Here is a 7,550-nt window from a genome sequence, read left to right as displayed (position 1 = left end):
AAGTGATTGGGTTGAATGGATTTCAATCGCATCGATGGATGAGACAGAGTGGAAGGTGGGATATATAATTTAGAAAACTAGCTCATTCCCAGTGAACACACCACTCTAACTTTCCTACGCTCGGTTTGAAACCTTCAGCACTGTCCAATATCATATTTTATTAATGAGGGAAAGGGCACAGGGGATCCCAGCATGGTCAGCTGGTTCTGTTTCCTTTTTTTCACGATCGCTCATCTACCTTTATCCTGTAGCTTACATGTGGCTACCTCCATGTAAGTGCTCTCTATCACACCCTCAGCAATGCAAAGTAGTGTCTCGGTGGAATAGGGCGTAGTGAATGTGATTGGATGTCGAGAAAGAGACAATTGGGATCCCTGAACTGTGACATAAACGTCAGACTGGATTGGAAAAGTGGCGATGCAGAGGAAAAAAATGCCTTGGGGTGAGCACTGCTACCTCACCGTGCCAGGGACCTACGTTTGACCCAAGCTTCAGGCGACTGTTTGTGGGGAGTATGCATAGTCGCCAGTGTGTCTAAGAGGCATTCCTCCGGATGCTCCTGTTTCTGCTCACAATCAAAAGAATGAGCAGGTTAGGTGTTTTGGCCATGTTACGTTGTCCATAGAGTTCAGGACTATGTGTGTTAGTTATTTTCGTCAGGGATAAATGTAGAGTCCGGCTGTAATTTTACTGGCTGACCTGGCAATCTATTCTCAGACCTTTCAGCACCATGCTAAGTTAAATCAGCAGTTAGCCTGTGACGAAGCGCTGGTGATCTGTCACGAGCATTTTCTTGCCCAGACCGTTCTTCTTCATAGTTTTACAGTGGGGTGTTGGCAGTATTCATTATTTCTCCGAGCATCCTGCGGCAGTTCTGTTCTGCTGTGTTTCAGGCCGGTTGAGTTTGGACAGCTGGTGTGTTTTTGACACATCGTGGGTGTAGAGCTTGGTCATATGACATGAGTTTCCCATCGTCGGGCTGATTTGAGCACATTGCACGCATAGATATTATCCTCAACATAGAAAGTATTATAGAGCAAATTTGAGTTTGTCATTCTCGTAAGGATGCGGCTATAAAGTGTCCATCTATCCGAAATAGCGTGCTTGCCTTGAACAATCGAGACATAGATTACAACAGGAGGGTTGATACCTTGGAGGAAGACTGTTCTTTTTTGTTCAGAGAAGTGTTCAGTTCTGTTCACCACACTATTAAGCAATTCACCTGAACTCAATCTGCTATAGGTTCGAGCTCTGAAACAAATATATGACGAGATAAAAATGTTTTAATCGTGATTTTCCAGGTATAACTAGAGTGAGGCAGTGTCTCAGAAGACTGTAGAATCGTTAACGTATCCCCAGATATAAGTAGGAAACAAGGGGGGGGGGGGCGGGGGGCGGTGGTTGGAATTTACATGCTGATTGCCCTGACCTAAATTGGTAGTAGAATTTTGCATTCTATTTGGAAAGATTAGATATCCGAATACTTCGAAATATGTGGTACAATGAGACAAAGTTATCATCGTTTAATGAAGTGGAAGTCATGCCTGACAAAACTGTTAGATTTCTTTGAGACGTTAACGAGCAGCTTAGAGCAATGATAGTACCGGATTTTATCAGTCTCGACTTCCAGAAGGCCTTTGATAAGGAGTGGTGCAGGAGGCTGCGGAGATGGATCAAGGCCCATGATGAAAGGAACAACGTACGAGTATGGATAGAAAATTGGCTATCTACAGAAGGCAGAAGATGGATAAAAAGTGCCGTTCTCAGGATGGTGGTGGTGATTAGTGGTATTAACATACAGACATTTTTAACTAAGGTAGAAACTCACAGAAGTAACGATACATTCCCAATAGACATTGATAAATGATTGTTTCAGGCTAATGAGCAGACCACAAGTTAGCAGGCGGTGACCAGTAATGTCTGGCAGAGATATGCAGTCTGGGCTCATTTGCGCCAATCGGTTAATAACGGCATGTGCAATGAAGTAGAGAGGTTCATATCTAAATTTACCGATGACAGAAAGTTACACAGCCCCATGGGCGGTTTAAAATAATTCATACACTTAATACAGGAGTCAATATAGTGAATGGGAACAACTGTGCCATATAGATATTAATGCAAGCAAGTGAGAGTTTATTAAGTTTGGACTGAAACATAATAGATCAGAGTACTTTCTTAAGGTAAGATGGATGTACAAGGTCCGAACAAGTAAGGAACAAAATATTAAGTCCCCCGTGTAACCATTAATGAAGAAGGGAAACAACGTAGCTTTCACCATATTTATAGACATAATCTGACCAGGACTTCAACCTACAGTGGTTTTGTTTAGGATAGTTCCAGTGTTCGGTCATTCTACAGGATTATTCTTCGACGGTTTACTGCTCAGTGTTTGGTTATTATAACTGTTTTGTCCTTCTGCTTCTGAAGGGACACGTTAATGATTGCCAAACTTGTCATTTTTTTCCCAAGGTGTTCAAGGTTGATGATTATTGCTTAAGAAACATTCAGCAAAATTACTACAAGTCTGCAGCTTGTCTTCGGATTAAAAGTTGTCCGTCTTGTTAAAATTTAGTGTTAACAATATAGTCTGAAGACATATATTACCCGATGTTAATTCCGTAAACTCTGCTGCTGTGAAATCAATTGTCCTGTGGCGTTAAGGAATTCAGTTATCAAGCAAGAGTCAGAGCAGGTTTGTTTATATAATCTCAACAACGCATGGATATCTGCTTGGGCCGTTGAGTAACAACTTACCTTTGTTTCTTAAGAGTTTACTCCAGACATATTTATCACTGTGTGTCAATGTTCATCTTGTGTTGAATCAGTCTACGAACAGTTACTACATTTCTGACGTGTATAATGTCATAATCTCATGCAATGGCTGAACAGCATGGTCCAATATTTGCCAACTCTTCTGTTTGAACAAAGGACTTTACTCTCCAATTTACGTTTAGAATTTTCCACAAGTGAAATGAAATTTATACCAAACTATTGTCTCTATTAGGACTGTGATCAAGTTGGCTCAAATCAAAGCGTCCAGCATCGAGAGTAAATTAGAATGATAATCTCGAATTGCCTTCGCTGTATGAAGCAGGGGATGGTGGCCTAAAGTTGTTTGCATACATGAAGGACTCATGAAGGTGTAGATTAGAACATGGTAGCGATGTGTTCAAAATATGTTTATGGTTTTCTTTTGGTTGTTTGACATTGTGGTTGAAGATTTGAGTGAAGCATGAGTGACTAGGTTCAGGCTAACGTAGATGCATAGTTTTGATTTTTACTTTCCGTCGTTAGATTATTAAAGTTGGCGTTGTGGATACAACTTTCTATCTCCCTCTCTCACTCTCAGCAGATGTAACAACATCGAAGAGTTTTTCCACTGCAAAATTCATTCTTCCGGTTATTCCTTTCAAACAATTTGGTTATTCTAAATTTGGCTTTGCGTAAGTTCCTGCTGCTGTATTGGAATAGTAGATCAAATATTAATTATTTTCTATAATATCGAGATAGGTTTCCAATATGCCAATTTTCTTGTTTTGTATTACAACTACTATGTTAGACTCAAGTGTGTTGAGCCTAAAGCTTAGTATTTTGGCTAATCTAATCACATGAAGAACGCGGCAACTTCTGTTAACCTTGGAATAAAAAAATGTATCCGTTCATGCCAGTTCAGAGAAGGTTTACCGGGATGATCCAAGATACAGAGGACTTATCTAATTGGTAAAAAAGTAAAAACGATTAGGCGAGTAGTCAGTGGAGTTTCAACGAATAACAGATGATTTCATTTGAATCGGTGCAATTCTGAAGAAGCATTCGGATAAACACGATGAGGACATTCTCCCATCAGTACAGAATCTAAGATCAGAAAAATCAGTCTCAGATTGACAGGGCACCAATTCCAGACTATGGACAAAGTGCAATTTTTTTTTCTCAGGGAGTTGTTAGCTGCTGGGCACTGAGAACTGTGGGGACAGATTACTTGGGAATATGTAAGACTAAGAGAGAAAATGTTTTGATCAGTCGGGGAATCATGGGATCTTGGATAGATAGGAAAGCGGACACGATGAGTATCGGTTTGATCATGATCATATTTCATGACAGAACGGGATCCTGGAAGCAGATTTTCTTGTATAGTCTTTTACGGTCATAAATTCTCTTTCTTGGACTGTTTCTTTTATTGAGAAATCCCACTGGTCAATGATAAACATCAGATTAGAAATTATAATGGAGAATATTGGAACACCGAGGACATAAAGGAGCATCCGTTTCCAAAAACACATACAGTGTACCAGAAGGCAAACTTGCTTTCAGAATTGGAAATATTGCAGGCTAACGGAGAGAAGGAATTGGAAGTCGGGTTAGATCGATTGGTGTCTTGATCCTGCTCCCAACTTGGATAAAATTATGAGATGTCTGATAAACTTCTTTTCAAATATCGCCCCCAATAAATGCAACGTTACTTTCTTACTGCTCCTTGAACAAGGCGACCGCCGTTGAGAAGACTTCCGGTTTGATTTTGTTGAGTGACTGTTATTCAATTCACAAATCAACTATTGTATGCTTTTCCTCAATCTACATAATAGGAGCGTTTAGATTTTACTGAAACGTGTGCAGAGGAGATTTCTCTGGAAAGTTAAAGTGTATCGTTGAATGTGATGGAGAATTTCATTTATGAAAAGGAACTGAATAGACTGCTATTTCTCTCGTTACAGCGGAGGAAATTGGGAAATGAAATTATTATAATACAACGAATTATGAGGACTATAGACATGTTCAGCAACCCATATTCCACATTCATCAGGAAATTGCCTGGCCATAGCGTTGTAGAATCATAGAGATGCACGGTATGGAAATAGGCCGTTTGGTCCAACCTATCCATGCCTAACAGATATCCCAACCCAATGCAATCCCATTGCCAGCACTAGCCCATATCTCTCCAAACCCTTCCTATTCAGATACCCACCAAGATTCCTTTTTAATTTAACAATTGTACTAGCCTCTACCAGGTTCTCTGGCAGCTCATTCCATACACGCACCACCACCTGTGTGAAAATCCTGCCCATTAAGTCTCTTTTAAATCATTCCACTCTGAACCTAAATCTATTCCTCTAGTTTTGCACTCCCTCATCCCAAAGAAGAAACTTTGTCAACTTATCATAGCCATGTTGCTCATAATTTTATGAACGACTATAAGGTCAGCCCTCAGCCTCCGACACTCCAGGCAAAACAGTTCTAGCTTATTCAAACTCTTCCGATATCTCAAATCCTCGAACACTGGAAAAATGCTTGAAAATCTTCTCTGAACCCGTTCAAGATTCACAACATCTTCTGCACTTATCTTAGAACTGTGACTAATTTACACTATGATAAACGAGAAAAGATCAACGCAAATGATAAAAGTGCAAAGTTATAAGAGCTTATGCAAGTATGGATTTGAAACAGGACATTGGAAGGTAATGATGATGATATGACTTGATCATAGTAAACCAAACAGAATGTACACGGCCGGCTCACGACGGATAAATTAGGCTGCAATTGTACTTCTTCAAATTCAATACAACATTACTGAGGTGCTGAAATAAACATTGGATTGCTATTCCAGTGAAAATAATATTCTTTATCAATTAATTCCAAATGTTTTGATTTATGCAATTTAAACTTTTCTTTGTTTATGTAATCTAAAATAGCGCCACAGCATGGCGACATTTTGCAGCTTTAAGTATACCAACGTGCAAGTGACAATATTAAATAAATCTTTATACATATATTGATGTCATTGACCTCTTTCAATCAGTGCTGGAATTCAATGACAAAGAAATAAAGTTGTTTCAATGATAAAGAAAGCATTTGTGTTCAGCTGGAACTGCCACACTAAATACAAATAATCGTACAAAACATAATGCATACTTACACTACAGTGTGGAACCAACTTCCTCGTGAGCTGTGATCGCATGGTTGAAGATGAGTGAGTGTTTACAACTTGACAAGACATCACGATAGTTGCTGCCTGACTGCTCTTTTCTCGTAAGTAATATGAGTTGCCAACATCACTATTTACCCTGACAATAATCCTCTTACAGTGGCCACTTTTAGCATTGAAACTGTTCATCTTATATTCCTTGGCATTACAGAAGTAGATCTCATTTCTCGAATTCCAGTTCAGATCTGAACATGGTCCCGTGAAAAAAGTATATTTATTGAAAAGAAAAGCAAAATTTTGCTACATTATCCTGTTTGCATCAAGGGCTGCATTTTATTTTTTAGAATTTAAAAAAATGAGCTAATTATATCCGGGATATTGCAATTATGCATACTTATGACTCAAAAATTTACATACCAGAATGGAAAAAGAGTTCCTGATGAAAACTGAGCAAATCACTAATACTGTTTGCCATTTACTACCCTTTCATTGCGGTGATCTGGAATCCTGGTATAGCATTCAGTTTTGTTCAAGGGAATAATTGTGATATATATCAGTGTGAAAAGTTATCGTAGGGATTTTAAGTAAACTGCATTTAATCTTGTGGCTCACTACAGTGTATTATTTCTTGTCTCCATTTTCAGAACGTCTTGCTGGAAAGACGAATCTTATTCTCGTTGAACAGCATTTATTTTCCAATTCAAGAATATATGTTCTCACTTTCACAAACACATTTTGACACAGATTCAATCTATTAGAAGTCCCATTACTACGTAAACTCTGCTTTCACTCCACAGACGTCACGATGCTGAGGTGAGAAAGTAGTTATGGATTTCACGGGGGCAGCGATGGTGGCTGAAGTTTACAGGGTTTAGGTCTAAGAAGGGTAGGATTGTAAAGGAAAAGGGGATAGCATTGCTAATTGGAGAGTGCATCACAAACACAGAAAATGAGTTTGTAAACAAGGGTTTGTCTTCTGAGCCATTAAGGTTGGAACTCAGTAACAGGAAAGGAGCAGTCAATTTATTGGACGTTTTCTATAAACGCCCCCCCTCAACACCCCCTCCCACTCCCCCACCGCCCCACACTGGAGCAGAAGCATGAAAGTATACATTGAGCAGTAGATCTTGCAAAGATGCATCTGTAAGAGTGTTGTTGTATTGGTTGAGTCCAATGTCCCAACATTGATTAGAGCCTCCTTGGTGGAAATTGTCTGGATGGAGCCGTTTATGTCACATGTGTTTCAGAAGGATTGCTGACTCAGTATGTAGATCTCCCGGCTGTGGGTTGGTGCTGGGGGTTGGGGGGTGGCGTGTGCATATGAGACGTGCTGCTATGCAACGCGTCAGGCTAGGTGTCATACATCTCGATGGCAGAATATTTTAGTGACAGTAACAACAGCCTCACATCTATTGTAACCATTAGAGGGATTGGAGTACGGGAAAGTAATTACCTGGACGAGTGCAAACGAGACGGCTATTAGACAGGTGCTGATATTTCTAGCCATTTGTAGATTATAACTTGAGAACAATTGTTCGACAGGAAATGTACAAAATGAATGAGAAGGTTGTTATGGAGTACTTGCTGCCAGTGTTGAATACCTTTTCCCCACTGAGGCAGGCAAGGAATG

This window comes from Hemiscyllium ocellatum, chromosome 8, assembly GCF_020745735.1.
Source record: "Hemiscyllium ocellatum isolate sHemOce1 chromosome 8, sHemOce1.pat.X.cur, whole genome shotgun sequence".
In the NCBI taxonomy this organism is placed as follows: Eukaryota; Metazoa; Chordata; class Chondrichthyes; order Orectolobiformes; family Hemiscylliidae; genus Hemiscyllium; species Hemiscyllium ocellatum.
The sequence above is the reverse complement of the archived record's forward strand: the minus strand, read 5'-3'. Positions refer to the sequence as shown.